Below are 16,883 nucleotides of genomic sequence, written 5' to 3'. Positions count from 1 at the left end.
ATGAAGTGAGTCAACATTCCGAAGAGACCCACACAGTTTCAAATTTGTCTACCAAAAACTGTCAAGTCCTTCTAGCTACTGTCTCTTTAACCTTGTTAGATGCCGATGGCAACCCAGTTACCGTCAAGGGTATTTTAGATAATGGATCTCAAAACTCCTATATAACAAGTTCTCTTATTGAAAAACTAAAATATATTCCATATAACAAAAGAACACGAGTTTCAGGTATTGCCCTGTCTCATAGCGTCTCACAAAAAATGGTGGATGTCATTTTACATTCCAATTTTAATCAAAAATCTTTTAAGTTAAGTTGTGTAGTGCTTCCCAATATTACATGTTCCCTTCCTCATATAGAAATTAATACATATGCATGGAATATTCCAAGTAATATATTCTTAGCTGATCCCAACTTTAACATACCCTCAGAAATTGATCTTCTTATAGGCTCAGACCTATATTATCAATTACTTACCCCTGGTATGATTAGTTTGGGAAACAAAATGCCTACCCTACTTAACACTCATCTTGGTTGGGTAATTGGAGGTTTATATCCTTCAAATTCCAATTCAAATATTTCTACTGCACATCTGAACGTAATTCAATCAGGTCAAGACTCTGTTGCCCTTTTTGCTCAAAATGATGAACAAAAATGCCTTGAAACCATTGTTGCAAAGTTTTGGGAGTTAGAAGAACTTCCACCTGTTAAGCTTCGCACCCCAGATGATGACTTGGCAGAATCTATATTTGTAAATACTACAAAAATCTTAGAAAATGGAACTTTCCAAGTAAACTTACCTCTTAAAAATGAAGATGAGCACCTCAAGTTAGGTGATTCAATTTCAATTGCTCGTAAAAGGTTTGAAAATCTTGAGAAAAGGTTTGAGAAAAGTCCAGAATATTATATACAGTATAAACAATTTATCGAGGAATATGTGTCCCTAGGTCATGCAAGATTTGTTCCTCTTACTCAATGTAATGAGTTTTCCCAGCAAAAGTACTTTTTTCCACATCATGCAGTGATTAGAGAGGACAGTGCAACCACTAAATTGCGTGTTGTGTTTGACGGCTCTTGTAAAACTTCAACAGGGTATTCTCTCAATGACATAATGTTAAAGGGTTTTCAAGTACAGCCAGATTTATACGATATTTTGTGTCGTTTTCGCTCGTTTAAGTATGTTCTGACTTGTGATATTGAAAAGATGTTTAGACAAATATTGGTTAATCCTGAGCAAACCTTTTTATTGAATATTCTTTGGAGAGAAAGACCTGAGGATCAACTCAAATGCATTGAATTGTTAACGGTTACTTATGGCACTAATAATGCTCCTTTTTTAGCCACTCGTGTGTTAACTGAAATAGCACAGAACAACTCATCTGACTATTCAGTCGCATCAAATGCTCTTCTAAACCAAACTTATTGTGATGATATTTTAGGAGGTGTTGATGATTTTAATGATCTTAAAATTCTGTACGATCAACTCAACTCCCTATTAAATAAGCATGGATTTCCATTGCATAAATGGTGCAGCAATTCACCACAATTTTTGTCAGCATGTACTGACCAACTTTATTATTCAGAATTGGAATTTAAATTTCATTCAACCCTAAATAAAGTTATCGGATTAAAATGGAATCCAGTAGTCGATTATTTTTTAATTTCAAGTCCTAAGAAGACTTTTCCTGAACCCTTTACTAAAAGAAAAATCCTTTCAACAGTAGCACAGTGCTACGATCCTATCGGATTCTTGTCACCAGTTATTGTTATTGGTAAGCTGATTATTCAGCATATCTGGACTTTAAAAATTGATTGGGATACACCCTTAAAGGATAGTAATGTAATTATCCAGTGGAAAAACTTTGTTGACAATTTACATCTTCTTCAACATCTCAAAATTCCAAGATATTTTTTTTTGGATAAACCTTTAAAGGAAATTCAGTTACACGGCTTCGCAGATGCAAGCATGAAAGCCTATGCTGCCTGCGTTTATATACGCACATCCTATTCGGATGGTAGCATTTCTAGTTTTCTGGTCTCATCAAAGTCTAGAGTCTCTCCTCTAAAAAGTATTACACTTCCTCGATTAGAGCTTTGCGCTATGCTTCTGCTCTCACAATTAATCACAAAACTCATAAACATTTATGCTAATAGATTTAAAGTAGATTCAGTAAATCTATGGTCTGATTCCGAGATAGCCTTATCTTGGATTGAGTCTCATGCATCCCGTTGGAATATATTTATTTCTAATCACGTATCCAAGATACAGGAATTAACCTCTGAGTTTACTTGGCGGCATATTAAATCCTCTGACAATCCAGCAGATCTACCCTCTCGAGGTATTTCTATTACTGATCTTTTAACTTCTAAAGTGTGGTTTCATGGACCAGCCTTTCTAGAGCTTCCAGATCTTGATTTGACAAAGTCTAAAAAATTTCAGAGTTTAAATAACTTGCCAGAAGAAAGAAAAATTTCGTTACTTAGTACTGAAGTATTAAATCAGGATGTTTTTTGGTCTAACATTTTCAAACGCTTTTCAAGTTTCTTGAAATTGCAACGTACAGTAGCATATATGCTTAGGTTCTTACATAATTGCAGAAATAAAAACATTAAAAATTCTGGCCCTTTAAAGGTCCAAGAATTAAGAGATTCTCTTAACCAAATAATACAGGTCATACAATCCAAATATTTTTTAAAGCAAATTTCTGAGTTAAAGTCAAATAAAAATATTTCGGATAAGACTTTGAGAAAACTGAACTCCTTTATTGATTCAAATGGGTTTCTAAGAGTTGGTGGCAGATTGGAAAATGCTAATATCCCGTTTGACCACAAACATCCATTACTTCTACCGTCTCATAACTATATTGTGTCATTGATGTTGAAATATGAGCATCAGCGACTTGGACACGCAGGTGCTCAAAATGTTCTTTCAAATTTCCGATCCAGATATTGGCCACTTAATGGTCTTAGAGACCTTAAGAGAATAATTTCAAAATGTGTCACATGTTATCGTTTTAAAGCGCAACCAGCTCAACAAATCATGGCAAACCTTCCCAAAGACAGGGTGTTAGTATCTAGACCTTTTAGTCAAGTTGGTGTAGACTATGCAGGGCCATTTACCCTAAAATCTTCCAACCTTCGTAAGGCTCCTAGAATAAAGGCTTACTTGGCTATTTTTGTTTGCATGTCTTCTAAGGCCGTTCACCTGGAAGTAGTCTCCAGCATGACCACTGAAGACTACCTATGTGCTTTGAAGCGATTCATAAGTCGTCGTGGTAACCCATCTATGATCTTCAGTGATAATGGGACCAACTTTATAGGTGCTAAGAACCAATTATATGATATTTATTCATTCTTTAATAAAATTGAAACTTCTAATCAAATTAAGGAATTTTTGTCCCAGAGCGAAATAAAATTTAAGTTTATTCCTCCACGAAGTCCTCATTGGGGAGGAATATGGGAAGCTGCCGTTAAAAGTGCCAAGCATCATATCCATCGTATTATTGGTCAAAGTCATTTTACCTTTGAGGCTTTCTATACCATACTTGTACAGATAGAAGCAATTCTTAATTCACGGCCCTTATGTCCCTTATCAAATGACCCAAATGACTTTCAAGTTTTGACTCCTGGTCATTTGCTAATTGGTACTAGTTTGATGTCATATCCTGAAAAAGACATTTCTTTAATCCCTGAAAACAGATTAACGCTTTGGAAACGTATTACTCAAATAAAACAATTGTTTTGGAAAAAGTGGACTAAAGACTACCTAAATCGTTTGCAAAATCGACCAAAATGGTTTCAAGAATTTCCAAATATAGAACTCAACTCACTTGTTCTTCTGAAGGAAGATAACTCTCCACCATTTCATTGGTCACTTTCCAGAGTCATAGAAGTCATTCCCGGAGATGATGGTAAAGTAAGAGTTGTGAAACTTAAAAACAAGGACGGAGTTTTTACTCGAAGTGTGGCCAAGGTCTGTCCTTTGCCTCAACAAGATATACCTGAAACCTTTTTGTCCTCATTAAATTAGTTGGGGATACTTATGTAGTTTGGAGCAATTTGCTCCAACCGGGCCCCAAAATGTTGCGAAATCAATTTCTCAACACAGACAAATTAAATTTGTCTCAAATAATAACTACAGTCTACAAAAACTCTCCGATACCTGGAATTGGTGTCTGGGTCTGTCTTGCCCCGATCAAGCCGCGGCGACACGAAATTTACCCCGCACCACACCCAGTATGACGATAAATGCAAACCAGGCAAGATCTCTGCTCCGTCCAGCCAGCGACGTAAAATCAAAAACCCAAAACATCGAAGTCGATGTTAATTTTGTTTCACATAAGTTGATCTTCTTAAAGAGTTAGTAAACAGTTTGTGTCTTTTGACGGAAATGGTATAAAACCTTTCCTGTCCTGTTTCCTGTATGTAATAATTTAAATAAAAAGCAAATTTATGTTGCGAAATTGAGCGTTGCAGTTAAAATCGTTGTAAACTAACTATTAAATTGCCTTTAAGTTAAAGCATATTATTTTGTGGGCGCTTCGTAAGAATATAAAGTTGTGAACAGAAAAGTCAACATTTATGACATTTTCCATGAACAGTTTTAATAACTAGTGAGGAGGCTGTTACTGAACCAAGGATAAGACTATTGAACATTTTGTGGAAGCGTATAGTGTGGAAGCAGCAGTGTATTGGATTTTGTTTTTCTGTGTCTTCACATAGAAACAAGGTACCTTTGTAATTTTCACTTGTGTGTTTTATTTTAAACAATAATAATTTTGTTACGCTATTTGTATTAAGGCCAAAGGGTTTAATTTAGTTAATTACTTTTGTCTTGGTGTTTAATTAAATTTAAAATTTATTTTTATTCGAGTGCTTGCTGGAATGAGTGTGTTCACTTAGTAATAAGTTTTAGGTTTTTAGTTGTTTAAAGAAAATTACCGTTTTTATATTTAATATAAGATATTTAGGAGAAAATTTGATGGAAATTTTATTTACTAGCCTTATGTCAGTCCTTTCGTAGTGGCGTGTTAATATTAAGGTATTAGCACAATCTCTTTAAACCTCTACTAAGTTTAATGTTTAAACTCTAGTCACGAAGTTTAAATAACAGCAATAGTGCACTTTTGCTATTATATTCCCCAACTTTCTCGCCTTAGGTAATACAAAAATTGGCCTGGCAAAGACCTAGTATTTTTAATGCAAGTTTATGCATTCCTTAGCATTCTCTTTCACAGAAATTTAATTTTCTGTGGCCCATATTTCGCAGTCACTAATAATTATGAAATTACTTACTATTTTCCCTAACTGATAAATTAATTGTATTAATTCGACACCTTGCTATAAGAAAAAAAAATTCTCTTTAAATTCATTTAATATTCAACTCAAAGGTTCTTATCTGATAATTAAACTTTTATATATTTTTCCATGACGCAGTTATAAACTACCACTATAAAAAAGTATTAAAAATTCTATTATACCATAGCTTTTTTAGGTATGTGCCTTGATAGCCTTTGCAAATACAATAACCTTTGTGTAAATATCAACTGCCGATGTTATCGCGGCAATTTCTGCTTAATTTCCGCGTAAAACGTCGCGTCTATGGGATTTGAATAAGCGCGGAATGCAAGATTTTTAATTTCCTGACTGGAATTAATAAATTGGTTTGACAAGTCCTTTTTGCTAACATTTTATGTTCAGACATATACAGGTAATTGAATTCTGAACTAGGTATTAGAAAAAACTTCTTAATAATATGGATTTTAATATATTTATGTTTTACCTATCTATTATTGATTTATAATACGTTAAAAATGGAATATGTTATGGTAGCAATAATACCTGCTATCACACCTAGGGCATTATAAGCGGGCATTATGATAATGCCCGGAAATTTTATTGCTTATCCAATTTTATTTCTCTGATAATAAAGAACAAACATCCATTTTATACAAAAAAGAATGTTTCTTTAAATACTTAAAATTAAAGTTTATTTCCAAAAGAAAAATTACAATTTTGAAATGTCCCGAAAAATGTAGTTAATCCCACTATAGAATGGTCGGTGTTTTTTGTGATGGTAGAGGTGGTAACACTAACGCTATTTTGTATAGTTTGTAAATTGTCCATTAAAGAATTTTCAATAGTCGATACGGAATTAACCTCGGAATTAACTGAATTGGCAATCATTTTGGCTACTTTATTTTTGGATGAAATACTTTCTTCTATATATCCTTCAGCTACTGAAGAGCTTTTTCATTTTCCATGTTGTTTTAACATTTCAAACGAAGCACCTGCCTCAACAAGTAAAGTTCACGATGTGCGACGCAAACAGTGGCCGGTATAAGCTTCTGCATTATCCAGTTTTAAACATTTTGCGATCAATGTTGGGACGCTTCCTATGGTATTTTTTTCAACAGGTTGTACTATACAGCGACTCTTTCTAGAGGTAAAAAAAAATCTTCGCTCCTTTATTCCAGCTGGTCTTAATGCTGCGTACTTTTTTATTAAATTTAAAGCGCCTAAATCTTCTTCAATGATAGTAAAACTTTTTGAAGTTGAAATTTTAGTTTCTGGTACCTTTATAACCAAAACTGTTCAAGATATATAAAAATAAACTTCATTTCTTTAAGCTAGTAAGTTTTGAAATACGGTGAGATCAACGTATTAAATGGTTTTTTTTTTGTTAAAAGTTGAAATATGTCATAGTAAAAATCGTTGACTGTATCTTATTACATTTTGTATCTTATTACATAATCTATATTTTTTCGGTAGAATGTATAACAACTTATTCCTATATACATCTGGTCAATGCCTTTCTTGGGTGTTATAATATCCAGACATTAAAATACATCAGAATATCAAAGCTAAAGCCTAAAAGCTTTCATACTCTTAGAAAAATAAGGAAACAAACGAGTTAACTTAGGCAGGGGATCGAAAAATTCTTTTGGGAAAATTCATAATAAAATCCACTATGAAACAACAAATCTAATCGGTTTTTATTTTTGTAAATTCAAGCCTATACCACTTGTATGCACTTAAAAATTATCTATTCTAAATGATTAAAAATTATTTAATCAAAATATTTCATTTATATTTTTTCTTCATTTATTTTTTCAAAACACTTTGGTTTAAAAGGGTTTAATTTTTTATATCTTTAGTCTTATTGATTGTATTATAATTCTTCTACCACACAAATTATGAGACACTTAGTTAGGTATACTTTGGAAATAAAGTATTTCGCTTTGAAACTCAATAGTATACTAACTTGTAATTGCCATATATTTCAGAAAGCATATATCTTTTACGAATAACATAGGCACATAATAAAAAAGACCTGCGGATTTTTGCCCAAGGTAGTATCTAGTAATATGGATTTACACCTTTATGATAAGACCTATCCTTAATATAACAAAGGCACTGAGAATGACACTAACTAGGGCTTTGGAAGTTAGGCTGTTCTATATATATATATATATATATATATATATATATATATATATATATATATATATATATATATATATATATATATATATATATATATATATATATATATATATATATATTAAATAGACTGTCCTACTTTAATGGAATAAACAAAAGTATAGGGATAAGCTTGCAAAGAGCTAGATTCTGGCAAGAAGCAACAAACTCGCTGTCCAAACTCTTTTGGAGGCTCAAGTTGATTCTGCCTCACTAATCTTTGCATTCAACAAACCCTACACAATCCTTTTATTCCTCACATATATTTAGATAGTTTCAAAACTTAAACAGGTTTGGGCTGTGGTGCGTGGTTCAAATATCTCCAACTAAGCACAATGCTATCTTTTGGTATTATGCCAAGTGTCTTTTAAACCAAAATATATGGCGTGTAATAACCTGGTGGCAAAACAACCAATCAGTATCAACTTTGCTGATAAAATGGTGATTATCCACACGGACTGCAGATAGATAATTTGTGTGCTGTCATTACTAGGCCTCACATCAGAACTAGTGCAGAAATACTATAGTAAATTCGTGGAAATTAAGTGGCACAACCACAGCAAGGGAAATCGGCCGGCAACTCCCTTGCCAATGAAGCCCCGCTCTTTAACCACTTGGATCGGAGACTTTAACCTCTGTAAGTCTGACCATAGCAAACATCAAAGAACTAATAAAATCATGCTGTCACAGGTTTTTGAAAAAACGGTGGGATAATACGAGAAGCTGCAAACTATCTTAGGAGCTTCTCAGCTATCGAGACAAATCGGAGGCAATTTGCAAATTGTCTCTGATTAAATGTATATGCACCCGAATGCATCCACTTCAGTTGACGACAGCTCTGCATCTGTTAGGCCTATGGGTTCCAAGTAAAATTCAATGTAAGTTTAGTTTTATTTTTTAATTTATCCTTTAAATTTAAAATGCGTAAATATATCGGAATGCAACGGTTAAAGGAGGCTACGTAGTTTTTTAAGGAAAAACTATGAAACCTGTTATTTTGTACTTCTAATATTTTGTTGTTTCGGGAGGCCGAAAACGGAATAAGGTGCAAAATGCAAATATGGTCTTATTAGTTGGTTTTTATTAAAAAAACTTAATTAAAATTATTAAAATAATAAAAAAAAATACTAAAGTAATAAAAAAAATATTAAAATAATACAAAATTCTCATCCTTTATCATCTCTGGAACGTTGGGCATTAGGGACCTATATTATTGGATCTTCTCATTAGAAAAAGATGAATAAGAACTAAGCTTCAAATACTTGATGAGAAGATGACGAAAAGGATTTCATAGGCGACCACCAGAATAAACCAAAAATGGGGGCGTTGGCCACAGGTGTGCTAATAAAGAAAAGACACGTGTCAAGAGTACTAGAGAGCTCCAAACGAAGTTTTATGGTTTTATTATCTTTAGAGAGAAATTCTAGTAAAATAAATAAAGAAAGAAAAACTGAATAAGTGTGCAACACAAAAAATTAAATAATCCCAACATGTTAAAAAAAACTAAGATTTACTACATGAAGTTTTGGGAATCATACATTAAAAAATAATCCAAACTTTAAAATTCTATTAAAAAATTAAAAACAAATAGTTCAAAGCTAGTCAATTTCTCTACAAATCACCAATTTATAATGGAAACACGCGCGCGTGATTTCACAGAACCGTAGAATTCAAACGTTAAAACAGGAATGGTGAGCAGTGAATTTGACAGATTATAAAAGACAGCAGAAATTTCCAGAAACAAAAAAAACTGGTCTTTGATTTGCTGGGACCATGAAATGTGTTCTGAAGAATCATGGACAAAAAGGAATACTGAACTTGGCGACAAAATTGGCGCAACGTCGAATTTGAGCTTTACTTAAGTTGCAGGTGCGTGCTAAATGAAGTCCTGTCCGCCTCGTCTTTATACTAGTTCTAAGAAAAGTCACGTCAAAATTTAACATCTATTTGTTTATGTTATTTTAATCTCGTTTTATGACGAGCGGCAAAGTAAAAAAAATGCAGTTACACTAATTAAAGCCAATGGAACTACTGAGGAAAGCAAAAGTTGTTATCACCAAGTTTATCTGGGCACAGACCATGGAGAGATATTACAATCGTCTGAACTCTTTCACTACCGAAATATATTATTGCAACGGTTTAGCAATGGTAAGATAAATTCGGGTTAAACACCATTACGATGGCTATTTTCCAAACTACAGAAGGCAGAATTTTCCAGATTTCTTTGCTCAAGTCCCACAGGCTCTCAACCAGGAAGGTCAAATCGTCAACCCCAAAAATTGGGACTAGAGTTCCAAAGACTATTGAATATATACACAGTGTAAAAAAATTAAATGAAACTACTTGATCCTAAGTAAAAATAATGTGTATTGTGCATTATTTATATAAAGTGATTTACCATATTCGACCATTCAATAAGAGAAAAGTTGTAGGTAAAAAAGTTGTAAAAATATAAGTACTACAAGATATAGATGTTTTGTACGAATATTAGAAATACCGAAATATACTTTAGCTGTTTGAGTGAATATCGGCTCTGGCGGGCAGTTTATGTCTTCTTTACGTAGTCTTTACTCTCAATTTATACACATACATAAATATCTTATGTTCTTAAAGTCAACACGCTGTATGTCATTTTGAATTTTCGTCTCCAGTTGACGTTCTTGATAGCGCAATTTATTATGCTGTTAAGTTAAAGAGAAAATGACAATGCTTTATTGAATCACTATTTTATCACCTGCGCATGTCTCTAAAAGGAGAAATGCAGCACGACACACGTCTTGGCCTAAACTTCGTTGATTTCTATGATTTAATTTGCTCAAAACTAATAGAAGGGCTTTATTTTATAGCATTTTATTTTGTCAAAATTTCTAAATTAACCAAGAATCCCATACTGTCGGTCAGCCCTATGGATTTTGGGAAGGGCAAAAATTCGACAATTCAGCTAGACACATTCATACACATAAATATTGCGACCTATATTATACGCACCATAAGAATGGAAGATCATCTCGAGGAACTGCAACAAACGACAGAACCCATTAACTGGGATATAATAGAAGAATAAAACACAGAATATCTAAATTCTGTGCTATATCCATTCAAGTTATATACCTGATGCTAAAATTGAACACAACTGAAAGGTTGAACAAGCTGAAACGTCATGCAATGTAAGTAATTAAACTATACGCGCCTACTAGCACCGCCGAAGATAAAGAACCATAAGAAGTGATAGGCATTGCAGAGTAGTAGCAAAAAGCGCACTTTATAGTCATAATTGGAGACCTTAACGTCAAAATTGGAAAAAGAAAACTAGAATATTCTGACTTTATTAGTTACTGCAGACTAGGAGACAAGAATAGCAGAAGAGAGATGCTAAAAAATTTTCTAAAAAACGAAACTCTCTATTGTTTAAACACATTCTGTAAAAAAAGGCTTTAACGAAATTGGAATTGGAAAAGCCTAACGAAATCGATTATAACCTTCCTAATAATTAAAAATACTGTAAGGATGTTGCAGTTTTGAAAAGATTCAATATGCGAAACAACCACAGATTGGTTCAATCACGTTTTTTTTTTAAATTAAGTTAGAAACATAAAAGCTTTTTAACAATCAGAGATCTATGACAAATGAGGAATTCAGAAAATACGAGAAGTGATAAGATATTTGCAACCAAAAGAAGCTCTAGAGAAGATGGACATTAACCAGACTCTAAATATTAAAAAAGGCAATAGACTCAGCAAATTAACAATTTAAATGATAGGACAGAGATATTTACACAGTTATTCAATACCCGTATAAAAAAGACTAGTCGCAAAGCTCTGAGAGCATACAGAACCAAAATCATTCAAGACACGATAGCCAGAAACAGTAATATTAAAAGTTTCTATTGTGAAATATACATATCTGGAATGTCCAATATAAAAGCTGTACATCAATATACCCTAGTGTGCAGTACGTAGTCTCACAAGATATACCAGAAAAATATCCCTAGATAAAATAAAAAATTTACAAAAATAAAGGCTTCTTAGAGCATAGGTCATCATGCGAAAATGACATGCTGATTAATAAAACGAAAGTAATAATCTTACTGGTTATCTAGAACATAGATGGTTCTAGATAACCAGATTATTTAGATTGTCACCGAATACATCTACCTTGGACAGTTTGTTAAGCTCGGGATGGAGAGTCAAAAGGCTGAAATAACCAGACTCGTGCAGCTTCGTTATTTCTGAGGCTGCTTTCGGCATACTGAAACACGTTCTGAGATATCCAGATATCCCAATAAATAGAACGAAATGTGCATGATATGTGCGTTGTACCTCTTGCGACATATGGTCTGGAGACAATGACACTAAACCAACACAATGCAAGTTGGCTTAGAGCGCTCAGAGAACAATAAAGTCAGCAATGTTGGAAAGCGCTTTAAGGGATAGAATAGGAAGTCAGGAGATCAGGAGGAGGACTAGAAACGTTGATATATTCAGGAGAGTTGATAAGTTGAAATGAACCTCGGTGGGTCACGTAGCGAGACAAGATGAAGATATATGGACAGAGAGAATGATACATTGGCGGCGTAGAGAAAAAACAGAAACAATAGAAGACCACAAAGAAGTTGGACAGAGGACATCAGAAATATAGTCTGTAAATGCTGGTTAGAATTGCCCAAAACCGTAATAAGTTATCAAATGTATTTCCGCATCAAGACCTAATTTGGCTAACCTTTATATTAAAGGATATCGGACCAATGTTTTCTTTTTCTCTGACTTAGTTTGTTGTTAATTTTACTATAAGTGAATAGAAGTTCTTGTTTTATTTCTTATATCTGACTTGAGTTTTGTGACCACGTTATTTCATAAAAGATTCCTTTTTAGTCTTTATCATTTAAACTAATTAACGTCCCAGTTTATTTTCAATAAAACAAAATATTAACATTCCTTAATTATGAGGTATTTTTATGAAACTGCTCTTTATTTAGTTTTTTAAATAATTGATACTTACCTGAGTGAAAGCCTAAGGTAAGTTAGACATTTTTAAAACTTGTTGGATCTAATTTACAACATATCTAACAGAACAATAAAACCGTGCACCAAATAGAGGGAGTACACACAATAACTAGAAATAATACACGGAATAAGTACAGTTAAAAAAGCGGTAATAAAAAGCAAACACTGTTCAAAAAATTCTAGCTCAACCTAAAATAATAAGAGTTTATATTTAAAATGTTGCTTACTTTAATAAAAATTAAATTAATTCTGTATTTTCTTATATGCTAGACCCATTATTTTTACAACAAAATATTTTATAATAATTAAACTTTTTGAACAGTTTTCTATAAAATAAATATAACTATGGCTGAAGAATAGTCGTGGATCTTAATGAATTTAACTATGCTTTTATTAGTCACAAAATAATTAGAATATAAGAATTAATATGCTATTTGTAATATAGAGGGATATTTAAAAAGTATTTTTAAGTATAATAAAATATATATAATAAAAAAAGCAATTATTTTGTATTTGCTTTTCTATAAATAATATTTTTATCATGATCGTCAGGTTATTTTTAGGCTTTTAAAAAATAATTGGTTAGATTTTTCTATCTGTAGTTATATATTCTAAATATAATAGAAAAATCCTTATGTTTATTTTATAGCTAGCATTTTCTTTATTAATTTTTTTAAATTTCAACATCAAATTAAAAAAAACATTTATTCTTCAACCATGGGCAGTAAATAAATATGAAAAAGTATAAATTAATGGGAAAAAAAGTTTATTGAGAAAAAAAACTGAAAAACTTTACACATAATATTAAAACATCGACTAGTTGCGGGAGGCAACCTACCAAAAAACAACCATTTGAGGGGAACGCAAGACCAAGCCGAGCCGCCAGCAGGGTGGCGCTGCGGTCAGTCCCTGCAAAAAATAAAGTTTAATTGTCACCTGTGCATACAACGTTGTTTACAGTCATATTTAAAAACTAAAAAATACTGATCAAAATGAGGAAAAGAACATACAGATAGATAAAAATAGTTTCATATTTTTTATGTTTCGCCACTTCTTAATAACGAAAAAATAAAACATTTAAGTTTGGTAATATATATTTATTTCTTAAGCACATTTAGCAATATTTACGTAAAAGTTTTTTGAGAATATATGATTTGATATACTTAGAAGGTCATCAAGCGTAAGGTCAGATAGTATACATATATTCGTCGATAGAGAATAAATTAATTAGTTACTTTAATTAAAGAAGGATATCTAATATGTAGTGCGGAAATAAAACCAGGAAAGTTATACCTTAAAAACAACCTAGTAATTGACGTTTTTTTTTTAATAATGTTGATGGATATTGGAATTTCCGAAATGTATCCCTGTTTAATTGTAATGCAAAACCAGAGTTACATAGCCAAAATTGTACTATAAATAACCCTACTTGGCACAATATTAAGTTATATATTTAAAATAAAAATATATTACTCAATGTTCTCAAAAAGGCCAATATTTTTAACATATTTTAGGGCTGATTATGCTGCGTATTAGTAAGTCAAGAACCTTTCTAACAATTCTATTGAAATGAATTATTAATCAAATCATTGTTAAAGTTTTCGACATTTGTCATAATGGAGGAAAGCATTTTTTAATATATTTGGTTTGGGATTATGATGAAAAATATTATGATTAATTGTAATGAAATGCTCCATTATTCTATAGGTCTAGCCCTAGAGTCATTAATAAATATTTAAGTATGCTAATAGCTGGTTGGTAGTTGTTGTCAATAGATCATTAGGCAAAATTAATTTAGTAACCGATAAATGAAATTATACATTTATTTATTGATAAATATCCAAATATAATTTTTTAAATAAATACCAATTTTCTACATTAACGCTTCCTGTATAAAATATGTGTTCATATGTAATAATAGTGCCGAGTAGCACAGTGATAACCTATTTAATAGGGAGACCATAGAAAGTATTAGAATTAATTGAATTTAACTGGTAAATATAATACTTATAATTATAACATTCATTTATTTTGATAAGGTCTTTGAATTTTTTCCGGTGTGTGGTGACAAAAATTTTGATTTCATGATTTTAACGATACGCCGAGGAACCACGAAAAAAATATTTTTTGACTATTTCTGATCAATCGTGATAAATATCATAGTTGAATATAAAAAAATCACGTTTTTTCGAGTAATTTCCATAATTAGGTGAAATTAAAACTGCAAAAACATAGAAAATATCAATTGAAAATTAATAAAATTCTGTGGTTTAATAGCTTATTGTGAATTTTTCAAATTTTCGAAAAGAATTGTCGAAGTTATTATTTTGAATTAATGAACACGCGAAGTGCATATGTTCCGCCCAGACAGAAAAGGGCTATTTATTTCTTAATTATTTTAGGATCTCTATTCAACATAAATATTTCTGGAATTATGCATATGCGTAATAAATACTTTTAATTATCTTAAGTAAAATCGGTATTGTTGTGACGAATTCATAATAAGTTACTTATTTTATTGAGTATTACTTCACTTATAGCAACAATAATTAAAGTTTCGGTAGATAACTACCGAAACGTTGGTTCAAATTAGGTGTTTTTATTAAAAAAGTAGGTCTTCTCGTTCTTTTTATCGTTTTTAATTTTAATATTCATAACAAGGTTAGGTAGGAAATTAAAAAGAAGAAACGAGCGCAGAGATTAATAGATCTCTGCTCCTAGGTATGTTAATAAATAAATTAAAAATAAAATCTTTTATACTTCCTGTAAATTATTGTATTTCAAACTCATCAAACTTAAATTAAATTAAGTATATTGAAAAGTATCATTAAATATTTAAGTTCATATTTCTTTAAAATACGCGAATAAGTCTATTTTTTCTTCTTTTCAATTTTTGAGCGTGTGAGATAGTATGTTCTAGGTTGATTTTTGCTATAAGTGACATAATACTCAATAAAATAGGTAACTCTTTAATTAATTTAGTAATACTTTTAAGACTAGTTCATGGGAATATTTAAATCCCAACTTAAGTTGTAGATTACGATACAACAGATATTTTTGTTGACCATCCAACAGTCCCGGATTAAAGAAACATGCGAAATTATTGTAATTGATCATTGTAATAATTCTAATACATTCAGCGTATTTCACCGTGTATGTGCTTGGTTTTTGGTACGTTATAAACAGATGGCACTGCTTGAGTAAATTTAGATGTAAACTTAGTATCATAATCATATAAGTTTTATATTTATTTATAACAATTATAATAAGAATCATTAGTTGACTATGATTCCTATGACTTTGATCAGCTTACCTTATTATTAATGATTGAATGCTTAATTGATGTAATTCTCAAGTATGATATTGTACATGCTTATTGTAATAGAAAAATGGTAAATTATCAATCTTCAAAAAAATTGATTCATAACTTGTTTTTAATGTAGTTATAATAAGTTACAGATTCTGTGAATATTATCGCGATCCAACATGATATGTCAGTTTTTCAATCATGCGAATTTAATGTTATTCTGAAATAGAGTAAGAAATTTATCCTCTTGATAACTTTTAACCTTAGTTTTATTGCATGTTGAATCAAAGCACTTAAAAATGCTGCATAGAATAATGCACTTAGAAACAAAAATGCTGAATTTTTGCATAAGTGCAAAAATGATTTTTTTGCAGTATTAAAAATTTTACCTGATAGAGAAAATGAATATGATTTCAGATTCAGTACACTCATCTTACTAGAAAAGAAAAAAAAGACAATATACTTAGATTCTTGCGCTAAAATAGCTGTTTACCAGTGATAATTGATAAGTGTGTATTTTTTTTACGTTTTGATTTGGTTTTTGACCATCAAATCAATTGATAATATAAAAACTACGAAATAGTCTAAGTTCTTTAAACCCAGTTGATTATTTAGCTTCCGCCTTGTTTTATACTTACAGCTTGTAGACATTTAAAGTTTCCTATGGGTTACACTCTTTTGAATTAATTTAAATTTAAAATTAAATTTGATTTTCTTTTAAATTTGTTCTTAGTATTATAGTTGAAGCTTTAACGAAATTCCCTACATATATATATTTCAAAATTTTTTAATAATTTTCCATTTTATGCTATTAAGTTAAGTTTTTTCTTAATTTTGAAGCTAGATTTCTTAATGTCATTTTAAATGTATTCTTTTGGCAGCTAAAATCATAATTTCTTTGTTGCAGGTCTCGAAATATTTTTTTTCATGATTCTAGAAAAAATGTTTTCAGTATTTGGCATCATTCTTTAAATTTTCAAAAGCTATAAGCTAATGTTTTTAAATTTAATGGTATCATTTTTGTGTCTTACCGATTTAGACAAAATAGGTAGTTTATTAATTTCTTTATAATTCCAGGTACTGAACTTAATTTCTT

The 16,883-nt window shown here is 31.1% G+C and overlaps 1 protein-coding gene across 10 annotated transcripts in view; it reads right to left on the bottom strand.

Annotated features, from left to right (window-relative positions):
- LOC126743099 (CUGBP Elav-like family member 4) overlaps positions 1 to 16,883 on the bottom strand; it is an 885,098-nt gene that overhangs the window by 700,512 nt on the left and 167,703 nt on the right. For all 10 annotated transcript variants that reach the window (XM_050450048.1, XM_050450052.1, XM_050450047.1 and 7 more), the window contains exon 2: positions 13,319 to 13,389. The gene's annotated coding sequence lies outside the window, so the exon portion shown is untranslated. The remainder of the gene's footprint in view (positions 1 to 13,318; positions 13,390 to 16,883) is intronic.

This window comes from Anthonomus grandis, chromosome 12 (assembly GCF_022605725.1).
Source record: "Anthonomus grandis grandis chromosome 12, icAntGran1.3, whole genome shotgun sequence".
Taxonomy (NCBI): Eukaryota; Metazoa; Arthropoda; class Insecta; order Coleoptera; family Curculionidae; genus Anthonomus; species Anthonomus grandis.
This window is presented reverse-complemented; position numbering and strand designations above follow the sequence as displayed.